Below are 25,511 nucleotides of genomic sequence, written 5' to 3'. Positions count from 1 at the left end.
AACATGCAGGATAATATAACTAAAATGCAGCAGAATAGAGTGCAAGAAGTGAAAGTATCAAGCTCTCATGAGTAGATGAAAACTCTTGTTTTCCACCCTTTCAAGCTCTTGTTTGGTTGATTCATTCCTGTTCATTGAAAAAATTTCTTACAATGTGACCATGAAGCAGATCAATGTATTCAGGTCACAGGAAATAACAGAAAGAAAAAGATTGAATGTGATTTCCTGACTGAAAGAGCTATTTCTCTACCACCCCTTTCCAGATACCTTGCCTTCAGCCCATCCTAATTCAATTAGGAACAGTATTAGGAATGTCTCAAGTTACTGCAATTGCTGTAGCAAAAGGGGAGGAAGATGATAAAAAAAGCACATACCCCTGACCTGTGTGGGACCGATCCAAAATAACTCAATTACATGTTATAAAAATAACTGTTACCTATACTACTCTGTAGTGGTGATAGCTATGTGGGAATAGATGCCACCATTTATAAAGTGCCTTTGACCTATTCACCTGGACCCAGAGCAGTAACCCATCCGGCCTGGAACAATTTCTAACACTCCTAATCTGTCAACAGTTTCAAACAGCTGCCATTTCCAAAATAAAGCCAGCCTTTCAGACAAATGTCATCTCCTTTCCCTCAAGATGTAGCATTATTCTTCTCTTTGCTCCTTCTCTCATAAATCTCACCGATGTGATGGGGAATCAGTAACTGGTCCTTGAAAAGGTGCCTGAAGAAGTGGCAGATCCAGTAGCTGATAAACCGTCTTAACCCAAAATGATAAAAGATTATTCACACTCATGATCTAGGACTTTTGATTCTAAAGAAATATGGGCTTCATTTCTGCCTGAAAAAAGTAGAGTGAAACATTATACTAAAAAGGGCCAAAAGGGTACATAAAATCCACTTCTGACTTTTTTTACTGGATATTTTTGTTTTCATGTGTATGAAAATTCTGTGGGATGAAATTCTATCTTTATTATAACACTGCTGTCAGTGGAAATTAAATTAAATTTATATGTGAGGAGAAGTGATGACAGGGGACTATTTGAGTGAGGAAGGGACAAGACACTCCATTCATCCCATTTGCTCTAAATTTCCATAATTTTAATACAGCCAGCAGTCTTTGGGAGTCACCTGTTAGTAAACCAAGACCATCCATAGGTATGGTGTTGTCTTGGGGTGATTTTATGATAATACTATATTTCTCTATCATCTGCTTTATGCCCAGAAATGGGTCCCACAGCTTTAAGCTGGGTCCAGGAGAGGGGGGAGAGAAGCCAGCTGAATCCTTGAGTGCTGTTTGTGTTCAAGGGCGCACACTCACTCCTCCATGTCCTCACCCCTGCAGAGCCAAGGGAGCACCTGCCTGCTTTTAGCCAGCCTGTTAGCTGAGGCAAGAAATGTTTCCATATCGGCATACCAAAATCCTCAGGTAACTTCTTCCTCTTCTTCTGGAACTTTCCGGCCTAGCTGTGATCCGAGAACCAGATCACTGAACCCCGTGGACCGGCAGGGAGGCTGCAGGGACATGGCATCCTGGCCTCAGACCTTGGGAGGGGCCGAGCCAGCTGCAGAGAGAACTCTAAATCCACAAGCTTTCTCTGCAGTGAGGAGGTTTATTATCTGACATTACTCTTATTTTCCCTGTGCCCTGTGCTGGCACTCTTCTTGTTAAATAAATAGTTTTTTTCACTTTCATCCAAGAAATTCTTATTCATATTGGTGGGGGAGGGAGTGCTGAAACCTGTTGAGGAGATGTCCCTTCCAGGGTGTTTCCCCCTAAACTTGTCTCAAACCAAGGCAGGTGTAAAAGGCGGTTGTGTGAAGGTGGACTTCCCTCACAGGACAGATTTGTATGTATGAAACACTGTTTCCATCTGGTTGAGTTCCTCCAGCACATTTGCCTTGAAGTGGGAGAGAGCTCTTGCAGCTTTTAGAACGTTATAATTAGCTTTAGTACAGCTCTCTGCTGTCACTGTCAAACCATTCTTCTGTGTGGAGCTAGCAAGTTCAAATCCTTCTGCTTTATGGTCCCTGTGCAGCTCAGGTGTGTGTCATGATGTCCGCAACAATGGTGGACACCTTATGTTTTTTATATCTGCCTATAACACTATCTCAGTTTGAGACAAATTAGGAGGAAACATCTGAAATGAATGTGTCCTCTAACAGAAGGCAGGTTTCAGCAGCCCCTCCCCCACACGTTCAAAAAGAAATTTCTTAGAGGAAAGTGAAAAAAAAGGTGTTTCTTTAACAAGCAGGGTGCACGCCGGCACAAAACGTATAATGTTAGATAATAAACCTTCTTGTTGTGGAGAAAAACCTGGTAGATTTAGAGTCCTTTCTGTAGGTGTGGCTCTGCTCTCTCTGGAGATGGGAGATGGGATGCATCATGGGCCCTCCGGGCTGCGGTGTGGGGCCTCCCAGTGATGGTGTTCTGGACTGGAGCAAAGCTGAACAGTTCCAGGAGAAGAAGAAGCCACAGTCCCAGGAAACTCCTTGCTTCAGCTAACGAACAAGAAGCTAGCTAAAAAAGCAAGAGACTGCAACTCTCTTCCCTGATGCAGAGCCGAGAGCTGGGGAGAGAGTGAGCGAGTTATCTGTGTTTTTGAACACAGCTGCCGAAGGAAATCCACCGCCTTCCACCCCCCTTGGATTTGGCTTAAAGGCACAGCCCGACGATAGGGAATACAGTATCATACAGCCACCCCAGGACAAACACGCACTAACAGAGCATGAATATAAGTACAATCAGAGGTGTTTAAACTCTTACAGAGACTCCAGAGCAAAAATAAAAGCTGGATGCTTTCTAAGCAGATTATCAGGCATTTTCACCTTGAGGTGAACTTGTTACCCAGATGCAGAGAGACAAAGCAGGACTACGAAGAAAAGTGTTTTAGATATGGTAAAAAGTACTGAAATTCTTTTCCCCGCATTCCTGAGAAATATTGTGCCAGCAGCTAAGGGATGGCTGCAAGTGTGATGTTCCTTGGGTATATTTAATGTATTTATTAGTGCGGGATAGGGTTGGGTTAGGTTTAGGGTTAGGATTAGGGTTTTTGTTAGGGTTAGGGTTAGGTTAAGGGTTAGGGCTTTTGTTTTAGTTAGGGTTTGTCTTAGGGTTAGCCTTAGGGTTGGGTTTAAGTTTAGGATTAGTGGTAGGGTTAGTCTTAGGGTTTTTTTTTTTAGATTGTGGTAAGGTTTAGGTTAAGAGTTTGGGTTAGGTTTAATACTAGCGTTGGGATTTAGTGTTATGATTCGGTTAGGATTTGCGGTAAGGTTTAGGTTTATGCTTAGGTTTAGTTTTATGGTTTGGTTTCGCATTTCTTTTTGTTTGGTACGCGGTTGGGTTAGTTTTATGGCAGGATTAGGTTTTATGGTTAGGGTAAGTTTTTTGGTCAGTGTCGGTGTTAAATTTAGGGTTAGGCTTATTGTTAGGGTTGGGCTATGGTTACGTTTAGAATTATGGTTAGGATTAGGATTAGGGTTAGGTTTAGGTTTAAGGTTGGGTTTAGGTTTAGGATTAGGTTTAGTGTTGGGTTAGAATTAAGGTTAGGGTTTGGTTTAGGATTTGAGTTGGGGTTAGTTTTGTGTTACTGTTAATCTTAGGGTTAGGGTTAGTTATTAGATTTGGGTTTTGGGTTAGATTTTGGCTTAGGGTTAGGTTTAGGGTTATGGTTAAGGTTAGGTTTAGGGTTTACCTTCCAATTAGTGTTTAAGTTAGCGTTGGGTTAGGATTAAGGTTAGGGTTTCAGTTAGTGTTAGGTTTGGCTTCTGGTTCGGGTTTGGGTTTCTGTCAGGATTAGAGTTGAGTTTAAAAGTAGGGTTGGTTTTAGGATTATGATTAGAGTGAGATTTAGGATTAGCTTTTAGATTTATGGTTTGGTATAGGTTTAAATGTAGGGGTTAGTGTTGGAATTTCGATTAGGTTTTTTTTCGGGTCAGAGTTATAGTTTTGCTTGGTTTAGGATTAGGATTATGGATTAATGTTAGGTGTATCCTAAATTTTAACATTTGGGTTAGGGTAAGGATTAGGTTTAGGTGTTAGGTTTAGTTTGGTGTTCGGTGTTTAGTGTTAGTGTTTATTGTGGTGCTAGTATGTGGTTTGGTTTTGGGTTAGGGTTAATATTAGTTTAGGGTTAGGATTCAGATTTTGGTTCAGTTTAGGGCTCGTTTTGGGCCAGGGTTAAGTTCTAGTTCGGTTATATAGTGTGTTTTTTTAATTAAGTTTCCTTTAATGGAAATAAAAAATGTTTCCCAGGAAAATATTTTGTCTAAAAGACAAATTGGTGACATCACTTGACTTGAAGTCCTCAGGTAACTTGTTTTTTTATTAGAGCTATTTAGAAAACCCACTCCATACCATCCAGATAATTTGGAAGTATGCAGTTTATCCCATTGTTTTCATCTATCTGTGGATAAAAAAACCTAGGTGTGTTTTATCATTTCTCTGAGCACTATTGAATGGAGTTTTTCCACTACAAATCCTATTTTACTATATTAAAAAGAAGAATTCATTATCAGTCAGGTAAGTGAAGGTTCTTTTGTCCTGAGATGTTCCAGTTTCATAAAGGTTTTCTTTATGCTTAGTGCTTTGGCAACTGGATAATCTGCTACTGAGTCAGAAATACATGAATTTATATAGAGGAGTGAAACCAGAAATAATGAAAATTTGTTATTGATTCTTTATACAACTGCTATGACAAAATAAAATGTTTTGATAGAATCCTTTGATACTCTATCAGCTGTAGGAGAAATAGGCATATTCCTTCTGTCTATAGTATCCCAGGGCTTTAAAAATATGGAAGCTAATATTGTTGCTTATATGATGTGATAAAGTGGGTAGGAGTTGTTTTTTTTCAAGCAGCTGCAGTGAAGCTGCATGAGCAGTGATGGTTCAAAATTTGAAAAGAGATTTATGTCCAAAGGTTCAGTGAAACATACCAATATGTGACTGAATTTTGAGAATTCAACAGCACCCAAGAATACTCCTGATACTTTATTCTGCTTTTAATTACAGAGCTGACACTATGGGGGTTCCTAATGAACTGACCACCGGAATTTCTAATGTGTGATAATCCTCCATTCCCCCCAGAAAGGAAGGGTATAAAATGAGTAAACTCTGAGGTATGGCAGCAGTAGCCCAAATGGTCTGCAAGAAGGATTAGGGTCAGAATGGAAATGGCTTTACCTTGGGAGCTTCTTAGGTGACAAGAATAAAGAGCTGAAAAAGCCAGTAATGTGACACAATTTTTACACCTGTCTAAAAATATAAGCATAGTCACTGCGGATTCATGGTGAAAACTTCATAATACCACAAAACCAAGACCGCCTACCTGGCCACCCATTTTAACCTCTGGATAGAACTGATGTATGATTGATAGACACTAACTATGGAAATATTTCACAAGGGGCAGAAAAGTAAGGTTTTCCATGGGGCTTATTGTTTTCTCAAAGTATATTGGCTCCATAAATAGTTTTGGCTAAAGTAAATGCAGAGGATGCTCTGCAGCTATTCATCCCTGTGCTGTAACCTGGGAGGCTGCTGGCTGGGCTCACAGTCTTCCCATGTATGCCACACACAATAAAACCTCAAGGTGCACAGCACCTCAGGTACACAGTCCTCATGAGAGAAAAGGCTTCTGAGGGGAAAGAGGCTCAATGAGCTCCCCGCTCACACCTCAGCCTCTGCAGGTGAGATCGTACCTTGGAACGCAGTTTGGACAAAGACAGTTTGGGTTTTGGTGGTGCTGCACTGTGGGCAGGTTAAGAGGATATCAGCATCTTGAACAAACCCACATTTGCAGTCAGCCATTATCTGGAAGATTTTGACATGGGGCCCCTTTTACTTGAAGCATGGATGGGATTATGAAGACGACATGTTAATGTTTGCTATCTCCAACACAACTGCCCTTTTTGACACCACACAAAGTGGTGATACTGTAAAAATTCTTTGGGGTCTTGATGGAAAATAGATCCTTGTTTTAATTCTGTTCTATGATTAGTTCCTGTTTCATACTTTTTTTTTTAGCATCCTCAGGGGACAGCCACCCACAATTCTGTGCAGTTTATAAACCAGAGTTTATTTTCTGTTAGCACAGCAGTACCTCAGTGCCGTGTGAGAACTCAAGGCTTTATGCATTAGTGGTGCAAACAGAAAGCCTATTTAGAATTTACCACGGCTCACATTGTCTAATCTTTTTTTCCTAGCATTAGATCTACTGAAACATCTGTAAGTCTGCCCTGCTAAATAAAAGCGCCTGACTTTTAGAAGAGAATGAAAGCAGCTCTTGTAGATTCTGTGTTTGCAACATGTCATATGGTACAGCTTGGTCAGGATATTTTTGAAGTTAAATAGTGTTTAGAGAAGTTCCAAAACAAAAATCAATCCAAGAAAAAAATTCCAAATAGAAGATTTCTGGTTTGCAAAATGTTGAAATGTTGTCAGCCCTGCTTCTTTTTGAGTAAGGCTGATCTATAGAAAAAATGGCTTTGTCTGTGCAGCTCTAACAAAGGGGATAGATTTATTTTTCTTTTTCAGATGAAATAATTACATTTGTACAGCCATGGAGGTATGGTGCTTATTTCAAGAACAATCAGTCCAGATTGGGAAGAATAAATGCTTGTGTGACAAGGGCTCACGCCCCAATCCCCTTGTCCACGGAGGAAAATTCCCTGCGCACTGGATTACACACTGAAATAACTCTACTTCCAAGAAGGCTACTTGAACATGTAACCACAGCCTTGTTCCAGGTGTGCCACATGTCAGCACAGGCTTTAGAAAGCCAAAAAATCTTCAGATAGAGTATTTTGATCCTTCTGCTGCTCAAGTACAGCACCAAGCTAAACTAAAAGCAAACATCCTAGTTTAGCATGTTTCAGTCTGCTCGGGAATGAGATGTTCCCTGAGAGCAGATGTATAGTTTTCTTTTTCTGTCTTTTTCTCATAATTTTACTTCTTTATTGTTAACTGGAATGTTACATGGTTTAGTTTTTTAAGCAACAGGCTCCCAAACAGACTTCTGATTAACCTTTTGTGTAAGTATAGGACACACTATTTGTGTCCAAATTCCCCAGTCAGACCACAACTCATACAGACTTCTCGTATCTCCTCTAGTGGGGATCTTGGGAGTTTCCATTTGTCTGCAGAAGGGTTATTTATCATGCATGTGACTGGTTCCACTTCACCTGAGTCTCATGACAGTGTTTTTAGGCTGTAATGATCAAGATCTCAATTTTCCTTAAAATGGGAAAGCAAATTTCTGGATTCTGTGATTGCAGAAAAAATTCAGAAGTGTGGAATGCTCTCCTAAAATGCAGTATCCAGAAGTCAAATAAAATACTTTCCTCCTTCTTATGTTTCAGGTCCTTACCTTTTTAAGTGAGTTTCTTCCTTTGGTATTGTTTTTTTCTGCAGAGAAGGTGGAGGCATGGGAATTAACTCACACTTTTACTAACCTATTTTTTTTTCTTTGAGGCTGACATTGAGCTTTTGCCCACCTTCTGACTGTAAGGATTATGCTGCTCTCATTATAATTGCATTGGCAACTAGTTCTCCAAACAGCAGCAGCTACCAACTCCTTCCCAAAAGCAATTTATGATCAGTATGCCATGATCTATCTGAACCAAAGACAGATCTAAGGGAATTCTTTCCTTGTAGTGCTTACTGCAGTCCTAAAGAAAAGGCTGGGATAAGACCCTAAAAGGAGACACAGTCTGACTGACAGTCTGGGTAGCATTTGGGGGACCAGAGGAATTTGTACTGCATGTGTCAAACCAACTATTTGCCTCTCTCTCAATATTCTGAGAGGGGTGCAGAAGGCTTCCCTTTTCCCCCTTATAAGTGGTCCTGCAGCCTGAAGGTAAGGGTTCAATGCTGAACAACCAAGACATTTCTTATTTAATAGTTAGTTCCTTGCCGGTATAATTTTATATGTGAGTAATTGTTTTTTCCCCCTCTTTTATTTTTTTTTTTTCTTTCTTGCATCAGTGGAAACAAAATATCAGAAGTATGGGAATATTGGAGCAAGTGGAAAGAGTGAAAACAACTGTTTTCCTGGAATATAATATTGTGCCGTGGGGGTCAGAAACAGATGAAGCTAAACAATGACAGAAGAGACTGCCTTAAATATTGTTTTCTTGTTCCATTTAGAGCCATAAAATATTGAAAGCTACTAATTTTACTGTAAAAGTAATTATTTTTCTTCTGGGCAACTAGATTAAGATTTAAGCTACTGTTGAATGACTGTTTTATTTTTATTTTTATTCTTTCTGTTTATTTTTTAAATTTTTGTGCTGTCAGTATATTCAGTGCCCATTTTTAGTATGGTTTGTGTTGCTCAAGAGTGATTGCAACAGACTTTGTGTTTTGTACACCCAAGAAACGACTGCTTGTAGCTATCAGGAGCAACGTGAAGGACTGAGAAGGGAACTTGCTGGTCTGTATTTAACCATACTATTTTGAAAAAGACGTTTCAAGAAAGAGACATTTACACAGCTTACCAAGAACAAGAAATTTTACCATTAAAAATCCTTCAAGTAAAACGAGTCATCTTCAGAGAACCCACTGGGAATTTTCATTTACTTTCACTCAAGAAAAATTACTTTAAAGTGATTTAAAATGCCAGATTCTTGAATTTCAAGTTTGAGATATTTCTTTAGCAAAAGGCTTTTGGGTTTTTTTAAAACAATGTTCTTTTTAAGACACAGATTTGTGTACTGAAGAGAAGAATTCCTTAACAGTATCACAAAGAAGTTATATTTTTTGAATGGAGGAAAAAGGCATGAATATGTCTGAAATGCAGATCCACTAGTTTAGTTTTGTATCAAGTGTTAGCTTTAAGAATTACTTCTGACTAATTGCAAGGACTAATAAAATAAGTAGGCCCTCTCACATGTTTCAAATTAAATATATGATCAGGTGTTCTGCTGGGTCTGACAGGCTGTGCTCTTCAGTAGATACAGAAACACATTTTTAAAGTGCTTTTTCCCCCTGAGAGTAAATGTAAAATGTAGTGAACTGAAGCATTTCACAAATCCATTTATGTTTTATCTTATTGTTAATGCATAACTCCTGAATATTAACTAGATAGATGGTTTGGTGTTTTTTTTTTTTTTTGTTTTGTTTTGTTTTGGTTTGGGTTTTTTTTGAGTGAGGAGGATGGAGGAAACAGTTTTTCATTTAGAAATCTTCATTTGTAATTCTCACACACAAAAATGCAGTACTTGAAGATTTAGCACTTTGGACCACAGGAACTTTTTTGTCTAACTTTGATAGACATGAAATGAAATTTTCCAGACTATTTGATTCCTACAATTGTTTAGGCAACCTAAAATGCTTTCATTCTTCAATTTTAAAGAGCAGTCAGGAAATTTGTTGTTTTCCTTTGTCCAACATTCTTCTGTATCTGGAAAGTCTGCTTTTGAATATTAGGAACTTGATGCTATTTAACAGGGTTAATAATTTAAACTCTTGGATCTTTTTCAGGCAGTTCAAACCTTGAGAAAGCAAAGTTTTTCACTTTTTCAAATCAACTTCAGTTGCTTGACCTTCTCCAACTTCAGTATGTCATTGAAATAAACATTACACAAAAGCATTACATTTTATGTGTGCTACCCCCTACCAATACTGTGAAGGAAGCAATAGGTGCTGCTCTGAACTGCAGAGTAGTAAACAAATTTAACATTAACAACTTTTTTCCCTCAAAACATGAGCCCATGAACAACAATAAAGAATTTACATTATGCTTTCTGCAGACAATGTTTTTTCCTTGCATGCTGTTTGCACCTGGCAAGTTACCCCAGTTTCCAGTAATGAAAGTCACAGTTGTGCTATCACAGAGAAGGTGTTTTATTTTGGCTGAGAAGAGCAAGTTTCCAGCTGGACAAAAGCCTGTAGCCCTTTACATAGACTGGAAGATGTCACATAACAATGTAAAAAAAAAAAACGCAAAAAAACCAAAAAGCCACCAAAACTTTGTCTTGGTACCCACAAATTTGTCAGCTGTAGTAGTCTATGGACTGTGACAAGAATACATGAATACATGAGGTAACTTCCCCTCATATTGTTGAGATCTGAATAAGACATTACCCAGGATGATAATGATTCATGCAAAAATACCAAACCTCTGTGCTGTCACACAGCAGCGTCTTTGCTGATCATCCTTGTGTGTAACAAAAAAGGCACCACCAGACTATCTAAAGTGATACCCAGAGACCTTTACCTTCTCCATTATACAAATGAGCTACTCTAGAAATGCCTTTCCTTTCAACTTCTGCATTAGATGCATGGCTTTTATTTTATATGGGGCTTGGTACAACACACTGAAACCTACAATAGTGCCTTATATATGTACTATATACTTATCTATATACTTAGTCTCCTGTGATTTGTGAGACCTCCTAAGCCCTTTCCATCTTTTCCACACTCTTTCTTTGTGCCATTTACTTTGTGTAAGCTACTAATCTTACATTTGTTACATTCACAAATCTGCCAATTCTCAGTCCCTTTCCTCTTTCCATGAACTTGGAGCTGCTGCTCCTTACTGGTCTCAGGAGAGCATCCTGCTCCCAGAAATTCTTTTTTTTTTTTTCTTAAAAAAGGACCTAAAATCAACAGGGAGTCTTTGAGAACTTCCCTTTCCTCTCTGCCCGTGGTGGTGAGGCTGGGGCATACTTCCCCTCTACACTAAGGGGAACTGACTGGGTACTTCTCCTTCCAGCCTTCTCCTTTTCCTGGTGCATTGGGTGCCTGCTCTAATGCCAGAAGATAGATGGTAGTAAGGTTACACTGTAGTTAGCAGTGTGGCACAACTATTGTGATGTTATAATGTGGAGATTACAGCTAAGGTCCATTTGTCTTCATTATCCTTCTTCAGTGCCCACTTCAAAAAAAGAAGAAGAATGCCCTGTCTCCTACTGCCACACAGATCAAGTTATTTTCATCCACTCTCGTTTTGCTGAGAGTTCTTCCATGGCCTGTTCCTCAAAATGTGCTTTTTTTGTGACACTCGTATCAAACCACAAAAAAACAGCTGAAAAGGGCCAGAAAGAGGGAACCTGCCCCGGCCCTGCCATGAGGCCCTGACAAAAGTCAGAAACTGGAGAGAGAAATCAGAGGAATGAGCGCTCCAATTGCCGACTCCAAAACCTCAGTTCACCTGCTTGTATAAGTGGGTTTTTCCATCTGTAGCCTACATGCAATCTAACTCAATAGCAGGTTCTTTGGTGCAGGAACCTCATTCACAGATGTGATTTGAAAACCAGTGATTCTGTAAAACCACTTGCTTGCTGAGGGAGACTTAAAACAAAGCCTGTGATTTTTATGGAAGCCTGAATATGAATCTTCTGGAAATCAGACTCTAAGAATCCATATTTTTATGGATCTTGTTTCCCTGTCACTTGGGCAAGCTTCTGGACAGGTTGTGGACTTCAGGTTCTTTCAGGAGAAATTTTTAAAGCACAGTTGAAGCAAAGACTTTCTAGGAATGTCCTGGATATAAACAATTCCACTGGTAGTTTTCACAGCAAGGCTTCTGTCTTTTTCTATAAGAGCACTGCAAGAACTCCCTCACAAATCCTATCCTCAATTTCTTAACTATTTTTCACATTTTACAGAATGTCTCCAAACCATAAAAATTTCGTAAATAACAATTAAAAACTAGACAACATACAGGAGGCTAAAAGAAATTCTGGAAATTATGACGTCACTTATGAATCTGATGCAAACCATGTGCAACAACAAATGAAGTTCTGAGAAGAAAACAAAGTGATGGCTGAGAGTCTAATAACAGATATAAACAAAAATGGTTTAACAGTAATAACCAACCAAAAACCCCCAACCCCTCTTGCCCCCCCAAGAAAGAGGAAGCAGAGCTAAAACAATCTCTATTCAAAACCCTGTTCCACAACAAGTCTCAGTGGAGCCTTTGGGACTGTGGTCCCCATATATCAGTCAGTGATGTGCTTCATGAAAAATTTAGATCTGAAGATTCATGGAGTTCTTGAGTGTTTTTAGCACACTGGCTTTTGTTCTTGCTTTTGTGCTTTTGCCCAGCACCTCAGCAGTTGGATCATCCCTTTGTGACTCGAAAAACCTGGATTTTTTCCTCCCTTTGTCCAACAGAATTCTGGCTTAAAAATCTCTCTCCAAAAGTTTCTGGAGGGTGCCTTGGGGAAATCTGGGATCAGAGGAGCCTCAGAATATTTCTGTGGAAACTGTTCCATTTCGAATGAAGTAATTAAATACTTGCTAAGTTGTTGGCCTTGAGGTTAGAGAACTTGCCCGGAAGGGGAGAAATGAATATTTCAGGCTGCTCTGATTCATAGCTCAGTATTTTATGTTAAACCAAGAAGGCAAAAGACCCCTAGCATTTTCCTTCCAAGTAAGCCTTACTTTAAAGTCCTATTCACACAGTTCTTTGCTTGTTTTTTCATGTGCCACCCAAACTTGGGTGGGGGGTATGAAAGCAACATAACTCTGGGGAAACCTGGAATTTTGTGCTCAGCATTTCCTGTTGTCTGGCTTTGGTGCCTCTCTAGGCACTATGTCAGACTTTGCAAAGCTTATTCTTCTGTGCCCAACTCTCCCCGCACAGCCTTGGCACCTAATTAGGGTCTAATGAATTGGGATATTTGTGAGTTCTTTCTGTGGATTTCATCTCTAATTATTTTGTTATTCTTTATCAAATTCCTATTCAACTAAAAAGAAATCCTTCTGCTAATTGTAGTAGGATATGGAAAGCATTTTGCTGTAGCAATGGATGCAATCTATGGATTGGAATCTGTGAGATACTTTTCTGCAGGACCCTTAGCGGCATATAATTCTTTCCTCTGTCAATGTATGCCAGTCACCCTGTTTGAGGTGATTCAAATTCAGGAAGTAGAAAATGCATTTACATTTTTTCCTGGGGTTTTCTGACTGCTGAAATAATCTCCATACTAACATCTTCAACAAGAATTTTTCCAGAGGCAAAGAATTTGGGTGGATTTCTATTAAAACTACAGTAGAATTTTTCTTCTTTCTTTCCCCCAAAGGCAGGGAACCATTTATATCCTCAATGGGCTCACAGTAAAAAGCCACTGAAGATTGTTTTCATGGGGTTTTTTTTATCCCCAAAGGTCTATAAAATGATGGATTAATCTCTGGTATTTCAAAAAAAGATATATATTACATTATATTGAAGTGGATGGCACTGCTAATTTTAACGCTGTTGTTTTAGATGCAGGTGTCATGCTATGCAAAATCATTCAGCACTAAATATCCTAAGTATCCAAAAAATATGTTGGCTGCAAGAAATCTCTACAACTCTCTAACAATTATTGTTGTGGACATGGCAAAAGGACCATAGGTGTTTGCAAAATGTTACATTTGTACCCATCTGACTCTGAAATGTCTCTGTTGAGTTATTTTAAATGTACTGCAAAAAACAAAGAGGATACGAGTATGAATTAACAAGTTACTTCAGTTAGTATCTCATGGGAATCTGATATCTGAAGAACCTTAAAATAATCTTTTTCATTCAGTACTGCCTAGTTTATAGAGCTGCTTCCAGGTTGAGCTGTTGCATTTAATTACAATGCAATAAGAAATAACGTGTCAGACAATAGTTTTAATTGTCTTTCCCTGAAGCTGGTCTTCCTTGCAGCTGCATAGAGCCAAACAGTTTGGGCAACTTGACTCTTGCCCTTGGATATCTGGAAAGTTTCTGCTTCCCAGGAGTTTCGGTTCCCCCTCAAAGAATGGTGATAAATTTCTCGGGTGAAAACAACAATTATTGTATCATCAGTGTGGTTCCCATGGGACATACATCTAGGGTGCCACGAAGCTGAAAATAAAGAACTTTGACTGAGAATGAAAGTGATGACTCACAGCATATTCTGTCCTGTTGCTTTTGTTACCCTGCTTACAAAACACTTTTCAAAATTTCCAAAAGTAAACTAAATGTTTAAGTGGTGCTCATACTGTGAAAACCGATGAGCCCAATTACTTCCCATCTTTGAGAACAGAGAAACAAATAAAAATCCAAAGCAGCAGGTCTAAGGACTCTAATATTCAAACCCTCTTTTCACTTCTTTCTTGCTTTACCAGTGATTCTTCCAGTCCCCGCTGCCTGGCACTGGTTAACCCGTGCTTTGCAGAGCTGTGGTCTTAGAACTGTGCATTGCTAGCACTTAAAGGCTGGTTTCCAGAGAAAGGGCTTCATTTCACCTGGCAAAGAATGCAATAACAGCTAGAATTTTAAAAACTCTTCTGGCTCATGAATAACTTTGTGACTCTATTATGAGCTGCTAATTACATGGGAAATTTACAACGAAGAAAGAGGTGATAGATGAAGAGGATGGGTGCAAGAACTAGAAGAGGGTTACTCTGTATTTACTTCCCAACAAGCCAACTAAATCTGTTCAGTGGCATTAAAAAATTATCCTTTCTCAATGGGAAAAGTTCACTATAGACACAAAACAAGAAAAACACAGTCTCTTATTAGGTTAAAGTAACTTTAAATTTCTAGCTGCTGCAGAAGAAATGGCATGACAGGTTTGGAAGTGCATTGAACTAAACAGTCATAGAACAAAGCATTGTCCAAAAAAAGAAAAAAAACCTGCCAAAGCATGTGACAAGAATATTCAACCACATCACTTTTTTTTCATATCATGTGTAAGTGAACACAGAATCTTGGCACAAACCCAGCCAGCTGAGGGGAAAGGTTTTCACAGCTCTGTTCTAACCACCAGTCTGTTTCTTTCTCTTTTTTTTTTTTTTTTTGTAAATTTGGGACATTTCTGTCTGCGTGCTGACCCATTCCTTAAGCATATATACATGTCACTTGAGGATTTAAGAGTCAGACACTGAGAGACTATCCAGATCCCTCTTTTACAGTCCAAGAGACAACTCCAAGAGGCTGAAATACTACTGGGATTTGAAACTGTGTGTGTGCAAAAAGTTTCTATTTCTTCAGCTAGTTAAAGTGCTTTGTTTCTATGATTTCATATGCATTAAAAATAAATGTGTAGCAAGTAATATTTTAAACTAACTTTCTGTTATACTCTTGTCATCATCTCCAAAACAGTCATATGTCTTAATGACATTCCATTTATTTAACTGCTTTTCTCATTAAAAACACTGCCCTGGTGGTACTGATTGCTTGATGTTTGACTCTAGATTACACAGATCTGCATGAAGAGATGAAAACCCAGGGCAGAGCAGTAATCCCAGGGAAGGGAACTTCCTTGCTAAGAGTTTAATGGGTTGAGGAGCAACATGCATTACCTGATGCACTTATTATCCAGGAAATTACTCATCACTGTTAGTGATTCTCACTAAAAATACCAAAATAATCCAAAACACTGGGTCTTTCAACTAACAGTGGGTCCAGCGCTATTAAAATGGTCATGTATGATTCTGCATATTGAAGCATTTTTAAAATTAAATTAAGTTAAAGACAAAAAACTGATGAAGTATTTTTCATTTAATTTTGTTTGATTTATCTGGAAAGCAGATTTTATCAGCGCCCTGAATGGGTTTGTTACAACACAGTACATACCTATGCACTTTGAGTTCCTAAGTCCTTGGGGTTTTTTCTCTTCACAACGCTGGCTTGGCCAAGGCTTTGTACTCTGAGGCCAGGCCCTTGAGCTAAGAAAGGGTGAAAAAAAAAGTGTTATAGGGATTCCTTATACTCCCAGTATGAGAAAGTCATTTATGTTTTAAGCTCTCTCCTGGCTAAAATTTGGGTTTTTTATTTGCAGTGAAGTTCTTGGGACCCAACGAAAGTCAGTACCCTGGACTGTAAAAAGCCTTGCAAGGGACTCTTCCCCACTTGTGCCAAAGGACAGTGAGAATGTGAAGGCCCTGTGGTGCTCAGGAGCTGTCTGAAAGCCTGCAGTGATAGCATTGATGAAGAGCTCCAAGCTGCACTGCTCTCGAAGGAGGGCCCCTAGGAGTGATTTTGGAGCTGGATATAGACCCAGCCATAATGGTCCAAGGACAGCTGCCAGTTGGAAGGGCCCCTCCAGGATGTGCATGCAAGGTTCATATCTGTGAAAAGTCCCATGTAATCTTAATTTCCAGTCAGTACACGGTGGCACTGAGGCTCAGCGGGGAAAGAGGTGCTGTCAGGCTCCCAGAGCACTCTGAGAACATCAAAATGGCACCTCCACTCTGAGTCTCTGCTGCATTTTGCAAGATGCACATCCCAAAGATGGTGTGGTACTCTCAGCAGAGCGTTTCTATCCACGGAGCACACACTGTGCGTCCTGTTTCTTGCATTTGTGCCTCAGAAGGCTCTGCTGTGTTGCACAAGATGAGCTGTTAGGTGACACAAAGTCATGACTTCATATATTCCCTGTGAAATCAATTGTTACTGATACAAGGCAATGCGAGGAGTTGCTCAAGAAACAGAGATTACAGGTTATTGCCTCATTTTCTGACTATTCTGTTGATGAACCACTCTGTGCAAAGATCAGAGTTAAAATATGGTTCAACAGGTTGCCATGTGGTCTCAGTGACCTGCAGACCAGGAAGACATGAGTAACACACTGAGATTGGAGCTGTTTAATAATACAAACACTTTAGTGATGTACCAGGTGCTGCCTGAAGGCATCAGCTTTCAGATGAGACCCACAGCTCTTTATCTGAGCTCTAGCATTTTGTAGATAAATGATCATACTGCACTTCTGGGAAGAGCACAGGGACAGCCCCAGGTTTCTAGGTAACTTTCACTTTCTTAACACATCATATAACATACTGGGCTGTTACTGACTGAAGCTTGGCTGTTAATGTTTGCCTACACAGTCACTGTAGTCACCAGCACCTAATTCATCTGAAAGTAGTCTTTAGGATTCTGAGAAAGATATTAAATAAAACTAAATTACATTTTTCCATTTTGTCTCACATATAAATCTCTATGAACATAAACCAATCCTGTGTGTGCAGTCTGAGCACAAGCTTTGCTTCTCATTTGCTTTAAATGAGAGTTTTTCACATCCTTATTGAGAAGCAGTATCACTTCTGCTTCAAATGTCAATAACATATTCAAAGGGACTGAAAGGTTTGCAAAAAATCAGCAGCTCAAGTCACAGGTGCACTTCCCTCGCAGCACTTTCCTGAAGGAGTGTGTCTGTGCCTAAAGCAAAGGCCATGTTAGCAGTAGAGTTCCCATGCCAGCATTTCCACCTCTATTTTTTATCATCAGATGCAAAAGTTATTTGTTCAAGCAGCAATTAACTAGCAGTGGTTTAATTTTTCTGGGGCCTGTAGGCTGTTCTCTGCAGAATGCAATCTCACATTAGAACTTAATTATTTTAAGAGTGTGGAGAAATAAAAGAACCTTGACAGCAAGTTAAGTATGAGCTCAGGGAGCCAGGGGTCCCTATGCAAGTCACTTTCCTCTGCTGATTATGAATTTGTTGAAAACCAGATTTAGTCAATTTAGTTTTTATATATTATGTACATAATCCTTGTAATAGCTGACAGAATCTTTGAATGCAAAGGCAAATGAAGAAGTTCCTGTACTAAGTTCATAATTTGCTGAGCAAATCAATTGACATTATTAAAGCCACCAAATGTCTGTGCAAAACTGCAGTGATGTACAACAAGGAATAAGACATGGCATTTTGAGAAAAAAGATGTGTTTTCCATTTACCTAACCATATATCACAGGTAGGAATTCATTTTGTTATGCTATGTTCCCTATCCCAGCTTTCATTCTCCTGAACAAAAGTGTAAATAAGTAATGTAAATCACATGCATAATGTACAGAATAGACATTAAGTGAAAATCTAACTTGTGCAAAATTTTGTGTAAAGATGGAATTCAATGGTTTTTTAATGTTGCATACATTTTTTTCTTAATAGAAATAACACCCCCCAAAAACCCCAGTGAAGTACACTCAGTATTCAGATAGAACATCAGAATAGCTCAGTTTTCAGGGTGAAAACATATTGGTAAGAGAGTGTCACTACTCACTCATTACTTGCTTAAAAAATTTGCAAGTGACAGAGCTGATCAGAAGATAATGCCAACTCTCCCTGTAGTCTGTCTCAAGTTATTTTTGGGAGGCACATCAAATTTTGGAATCTAAAAAAATATAAACAAGAACAAAAACTTGTAGTAAATCTATTGATATTCCTGGAAAACAGGATATATGTGTATGCTATAAAATAAAAAAAATCAATATGTTATGGATTTAATGTCTTATTTCAGTGTACAAACAGGAAAAAAACCTGAGAAATTACTTATAAATATTGCAAACTTTTCAGCATAATGACTTGTTCAGTGGAAAATGTTCAAAGTAACAAAATTCTTTAAGAGATCAGAAAAGAACAAAGAGATTCTGTAGAAACAATGGACCAAATATATCTTAAGGATAACCCCACTGAGATCAGTGGAATTGCACTAGGGATATACTTGGCCCAGTGATTCCAGAAATGATGTTAATGAGAAGCCTTAACACTACTGCTAGAGAAATCTCTATTTAAACCATGCTGTGGCAGCTCATGTGAAAAAGTACACGGCACCTTCACACAAACTGCACAGCACGTGAGTGTGAATCAACAGGCTATAATAAATTGGTTTGGTTTCCTTCTCCCAGACTTAAGCAAATGCATTATATTGTAGTGTTTGAGAAGTTATAGTGAAGGTTATGTATTATTCCATTACATTCCAAAAAGCCTGACTGGATTCAAAAAGGGCCTCATGTTGAAAAATATATCATAATTCTTACAAAAAAGAGAAACTGTATCTCAGATGTAATAAGTGATAAATCCCTATTAAAACTTCCCTTTTTGTCTAAAACTTGATCTGGTAGGCATCAGAAAGCTCTGGACGAAGAAATGTTTTCTAGGATAAAAACCTCATATTTTTCAAAGGAAAGTAAAACTGAATGGGTTTCTAACAAAATTTTACTTTCTCATAGAAAGAAGCAGTGATTTAAAAAGTGCAGAGGAATGTAGTATGTGACATCCTGTGACATGATAAATCCTGAAAATACTTAAACCCACAGAATCTGACCTACCAGAGAAAGGAGTGACCCTTTCAACTTAAACTGATGATTGTAAAAAAAGTAAGACAGAATCAAGATTATTTTTAATTTAGGGTAAAGTACTCACAAATAACAGAAGATGAAAATGCCTGGATTGCTCTGGCCTGCCTCAGACTAAATGCAGCTCGTACATAAAGCTGCTCACCAGCAGATTTGTAGGCATTCCACATTTGTTGTTCCTAGGGATAAGCTGGGAAACTGGAATACAGAAAGATAAGGTGGGCAGCATCCCTGAGATGGGGACTAGTAGTGGAGTCAGGATCTCACCACACTCACTGATGTGAGAGGCAAAATCCAGCAACAATATCCCCATACCAGAACACCTACGTAAAATATGACTGATCCCTCAAGATCTTTTCTGCTTGAGGATGCCAGCTTCAGTCTCCACCAAAGAGCAATAACATGTTTCCTAATCTAGTGCTTGCAGTGAATTGTTCAAACTTTTCAAAAAAACAACCCAAAAGGCCCTCAACAGTCTGTGAGAGATCATAAATATGATGCCTGTGTGCTGGACTGAACTCTCTGCACTGGGTTTGGTGACCCTGGACATCATTTCCAGTCCTCTAGCCGTACAAACTGTGATTTCATTCCAGTGGTCACTGGAAAAGAAATGCTGCATTTCACAGATTTTATCTAGCAATGCAAAATGATCGTGCTCTGACATTTCAGCTGTTGAAAAGAGCCAGTATTTACTACCTCACATGAAAAAGAGCAGAAGGCTGAAATGCGTAACAAAGTAAAGCCATGATATGAGACAGATGAACTCGTTTAGATAAAATAAGACAAGACTCAACCTTCATCTGAACTTCAAATTGAAGCCGTTAAAGCTGCCATGGATGGAAGATTAAAAGTTAGTCAATTTATTTGTCTTCCAGTTCTCCTTTTTACTTGAGACTGCTATTGAAGAGCTGGCTGAGATTTAGGGGAGAGCAGTTCCTGCTGCTGCTACAGCTTTCTGAGCAATACTAAGCCAGGTAGCCAGCGTCTCATGCCTCACTTTGCAGTCACACCCTGCTGTTCCTGCTCCCTTTCCTTGCTGACGTAGGTACTTTAAACACAAACTTTAGAACAAGAACTACTTTCTATTATGTGATTACACAGTGCCCGTGGTCCCTCTTCCAGCCATTGAGTCCAATGTGTTTACAGTACAAATGACGATGTTGATGAAAATATCTTTGTGTCCCCCAATGTCACCTAGATGAATGAATATTCTTCATATTCTATTGATATATTCTTCATATTCTATCTCTATGGTTTAGCATTCTGGCTATAATTCCTGTGAATTTAAAAAGCTCTAGGAAAAGAGAGAGAAATATTGGACACAGTTTTGCCTGCACTATAAAAGCCCCGTGATATTACCATGCCTTCATTCAAAAGCTAGACGCAAGCAAAGGCATTGACCACATTTTAATCCATACTTTATGGATTAAAGCAATGGTAAGCAATTATCATTCTGCTATGTGTCATTTCTCTCTATATTGTTGCAAGAGTGCTCTGGATTTTTTGCATTAATCCTTTGGGTAAGAAATGTCCCACGAAATGGAATGGAAATAGTGGAAAATATTTTTATAGAAGAAAATGTTATGCAACTCAGCATGGTGTCACACATAATTTGTTCTAAAATTACTGAGAAAAGTTAATTTCTCTATCTGGACTTCATAAATAGCTCAAACACCCCCAACTGAGCATAAAAATAACTCATGTTTGATGGAAACTGTCTTTTGGGTCCTTTAACCGCTGTTTCTAAACTGGCCATTTTCATCCTGTTTTGAGTTGCCAAGCATGGCACAGCAAGGAGTCAGCAAAACACCTTTGGTTTTCCTACAAGTATTCATTTGTGAAACAGTCTTTAACCAAAAGCAATAATCCTTGCTACTGCTCAGGAAATTAGGAAAAGTGAGGTTTAGAACACTCATCAATGGATTTCTTCAAAGGAAGAAAATACTCGTTCAAGCTTCTCAGTCTTTCTGTTGGGACCTTCGGGATGTCTTCATCTTTCCACTGCCAGTGCCCCATTTTGTCATCCACATCCAAGGCATTTTGGGAAACCCTTGCTCTTATTCGTTCTCATTTTATTCAACAGATAATAATCTGGTCAACAGGCATAATAGTGTTGTGAGGGATTCCAGCCAGCACAGAGCCATGGAATCCTTATGGGTGGAAGAGGCCTCTAATATCATTGAGTCCAACCATTAATCTGACATGACCTGGTCCATCTGAAAATCAGCTTGGATACCACTATTAAAAATTCAGTGCTTGGGTCATTGTTGAAACTGGGCAGATAAGGCACAGGAGAGGCGTTCTACTGAGAATTTTGAATGAGCAAAAAGATGATCTAATAGCATTCATTACATACTCACATGACAGAAATATACCAGTCAGTTGTATTTTTCAGGGTACTACCAAAAAAAAAAAACAGCAAGAAATTTCAGTGCAGGCCAACTGGAATAAATAGTTAAAAAACTAATGTTAAAGAGGAGAAAAAGGAGAAATTGTGAAAGAAAAAAAAGATATCTGATTCGAAGATCTTCGATAATGAACATATTCAGTGCGACACAGCGTTGTCTCTGCTTGCCTGAGAAGCATTTATAGATTTTGGTAGGGTTTTTTTGCAGCCATGTTGAACAATTTTTGAACGTTACCACAATCCAAATACAAGAAACTATTACATTAACAAAACATTGTGAATCATTCTCTAATTATCTTCCAGCCTGTGTAATAGTAACCGTGTTAATCATTTAAATGGTTTGCTGTATTTCCATCCTTTATGCAGTAGTATTTAGAAGTGTTCCCATCACTCTGGCAAGGTACACTGCTGAGTTTAAGTCATGCTAGTCATTATATGGTTAAACACTAACTAACTTGAAAATGTAGCAAAGAAGACTATAAAGTGAATAGGTCAGTCACAATCATTCATGGAAAGGCAGGAAATATGTTAAAGCAACAGAATATAGTTTGCCCTAACATTTAGGAAGAGAAGCATATAAATCACTGTCACTGACATTACAAAACTGTCTCAGCTGTAACAGCAGGCTGCAGGGCAATATTTACTGATAATTCTAATTATTGTTTTTATGGGCATTCTACTATGGCATTTCTATTTCCTTAAAACCACTCCTCCAAAAGATTTAAATTACAAATTTCTGTTCTTATATAATAATTTCACCCTATCACTATTATTAGGATGTCAGCTCTCATTCTTGGTCAGTTCTTCTGTTTTTAGGTAGTTATGGGCAAATTAGCTCTTAAATATTACAAGGACCTTCCCTATTCAGCTGAAAAATACATTGAAATAAATTCAGTTTCTGTAGTGACATTAGGGAGAACACTTTCACTTCTGTTTCTGCTACAATCCATGCTACATTTTTTATTTGTTTTCAATTTGTCAGTGGGGCACCCAGTAATGATCTGAAACTTCACTCACAAAAGAATGAAGGTTTTAACCTCAGGAGACCTGACAGAACACTACAATAACCTGCAAAATTAGAGTGCAGCATCCTCAAAAGGAAAAAAATAGAGTTGATAAAGGAAAAAAAGCAGAAACCTCAGCCCAAAACAGGATGCAAATTGATCTATTTGATCAATTCTGCAAAGAAAGTGAATAAAGAAGAAATTTAAAAAAATGTTCTCACTTATCACAAAGTGGATGGGTTTGGACAGCATCTCTGGAGATTATTTAGTCCATCCTCCTGCTAAAAGAAGAGTCAAAGGGAACAGGTTGCTTAAGAACTTGTCCAGTTGAATTTTGAATATCTGTGGGGACAGAGACTCCATAATCTCACCAGACAGCTTTGTCCAATGTTGGATCACCCTTGTAGTAAAAATACTTGTTACCTGAATTTTCTTAATGGAATTTGCTGTGTTTCAATTTGTGCCTATTGCCTCTTTTCCTTTCAATGGGTAGCACTGAGAAGAGTTTGACTCTGTCTCCTCTACGGCCTCTCTTTGCACACACTGATGAGATTCCCACCATGAGCCTCCTCTTCTCCAGGCTCAGCAGTCCCACCTCTCTCAGCCTCTCCTTGCATGTCAGATGCATCAGTTCCTTAATCATCTTCCTTTCCCCTTACTGGACTATCTATGAAGATTTTTTACTCAAATACACACTGTTTATGCATATTAATGATACCTATAAATATATTGCATATATCTAAAAAAGTACCACACACCTGCTTTAGGGGGAATTTTGTAGGGAATGTTAGAATTAGATAGGCCTGCACAACATTAATTCAGTTCATGTGGTGTGCCTAATACCACATTTTAACCTATTTTGGGAGGGAGGGGCATGACTATTATCCATTCACTCTACATATTTGTTTCCTCTTCACTCTTCAGTCTGTGGCTTGAGGCCCTTTTTTAACATTTATAATCAAACCCTGATCTGTAAAAAGAATTTTTTTTTGTGGACTTTTCAGTGTAACTTCCCACTAGTTTAAGTAGCTGTGCCACAAATGTTCACAGCACCCCTGTGAGGCAAGGTAGAAACTCCCATTTCCCAGAGAGCCTCTGGCCTGAATTTTTTTAGAACTCTGCATTATTTGTACTTTAAATGTCCGCACTGACTTTGGTTGCAGCTGCCAGTGCTCAGCACATTTGAAAATCCAGGCTTCTAGGGCTGCAGACTGGCTTGTCCAACACAATCAGCTTAATCATAAAGCACAATGTTTTTATCTAGTGAGATAACAGTTTGAAACGAGGGAAAATCCTATTCAATGGAATCTTTATGGTTACAGCTCCCCTCAATAACTGTCCTTTCCACACTCCTTCATTTCTTAACCACCGTATGAGTTGTACAGCATGTGGTAATGAAATATGAAATACATGCATTTTACTGAGCAAATCTCTCACTTGAAATGTGAGGTCTTTGGTTTGAAAATAAACATGGTTCAAGGCTCAGCTGGGAAGTGTGTGTGCTGCTCTGACAGCCAGGTCCCACACTCCTTGCTCAGTCAGATCTTTTGCACAGCATCAGCCTGATCTTACACTTTCCCTGTGACAAGCTTCCAGAAGTAAGTGTGAAAAGGAAGATCACTTTCCACTACCCACAGGAAACAAAATGACCCTTCTGCTGTCAGCTGGATGATACATGAGCTGTATCCCTTGCAGAAGCCAAGGCTAGTATGGACTTGTTCTCATTAAACAAAGCTAAATATTGGAAGCATATTTAAACTGCAATGTAGGAGCTCCATAGGCTCCATCTGAACATCTAGAGTTACTTCTGTTAGGTTTAAGATATTCAGCCTTAAGACTGAGTTGCTGGATGATGCCACTGTGGGTTTTGCCTGCAGTCCATAAACAGGGTGTGAGTGTGTGTATGTGCGTGTGCGAGGCTGTTATGAACTACACTGCTTCCTAATCTTGGGGCATCTCAGGGTTTCAGTGGCCCAACATCACAGCTCTAGAGGGTAGTTTGCATTGTGGCAGCCTAAACCCAGCTGTTTGCTACCCAGAGGGTCCCCATCCAACATACTGCCTCCAACTAAGCCAGCAACCTGCAGAGCTCTGGCCACATTGAATTGTAGCCTCCTTGTCCAGCCCCATCTCCCAATAAGTTTAGGGGGCAGAAATCCACCTCATGAAGTTCAGCAACTGTTGTTTGACAGACTGCCTCTATTCTTATGGTCACAGCTGAAATCCAGACCAAAGTAATGTTTGCAACAAACCCTTCTGGAGACAGGGCAAGAGGAAAGTGGTTTTCATATTGATCCATGGATCATTACCTCAGACAGCATTCCTCTTGCTTCCCAGGCACATGGCAAAAGCCACCTCCATCCTCGTCTATGCACTCCCTGTGCTGCTGTGCTCAAGTTATGCCTAGGGATGGCATATTAATAGGTGTCCTTCTGTGTATGTTAATTTCTGAGGCTGATGACCCGAACATGATATGAGCACTGACAGCCATTGTAATTGTATAAACTTGGGGAGAGGGGGGAAATTAAATAATCATAACAAAACCAATTGTCAAGAGTAATAAGATTTTCCTTTTAGTGCAATAATAGTGTCATTAATTATTGAAAAAGAAAAAATAACAAGGAATCATCAAGGCAAAAAGTAAATGAGCCTGGAAACTGCAATTCCTTCTTATATAGGAGTGCCCTCTGCAGTCTAGTTCCTGGGGAGAGATGCTGTGCCCGCTCATATGATGCTGTGCCAGAGGAAATGAGAAATAAGTTGGTCAAATCCAGTGCAGAAAGTCAGGATGTGGAGCCATAAATGAACCCCTGAGGAATGGGGTCCGCAGGATTTAAAGACCTTTGTCCAAAAGACAAAGTGCAAGGACATATGTGTGACGGACAAGCTGAAAGACCTGTGCACACTTTAGGGGTAGGTTTTCAGATGTGAATGTTACAGCTAAGAAGTCACAACTTTAATCATTGCTGCTTAGACATGAAGCAGTTTACTTATTGCTTAAAAGCTTAGCAGAAACTGTAAAGTGATCTTCAGGAATGTTCTTCAAAGGGGACATTGTCTC

At 39.0% G+C, this 25,511-nt stretch overlaps 1 long non-coding RNA gene across 3 annotated transcripts in view; it reads left to right on the top strand.

Annotated features, from left to right (window-relative positions):
• LOC109143813 overlaps positions 1-11,761 on the top strand; it is a 78,351-nt gene extending 66,590 nt beyond the window's left edge. For all 3 annotated transcript variants that reach the window (XR_005604293.1, XR_005604292.1, XR_005604291.1), the window contains one exon: positions 7,990-11,761. This is a non-coding gene — a long non-coding RNA (uncharacterized LOC109143813). The remainder of the gene's footprint in view (positions 1-7,989) is intronic.
• The last annotated feature ends 13,750 nt before the right edge of the window (positions 11,762-25,511 follow it).

Source organism: Corvus cornix, chromosome 3 (genome assembly GCF_000738735.6).
Source record: "Corvus cornix cornix isolate S_Up_H32 chromosome 3, ASM73873v5, whole genome shotgun sequence".
In the NCBI taxonomy this organism is placed as follows: domain Eukaryota; kingdom Metazoa; phylum Chordata; class Aves; order Passeriformes; family Corvidae; genus Corvus; species Corvus cornix.
This window is presented reverse-complemented; position numbering and strand designations above follow the sequence as displayed.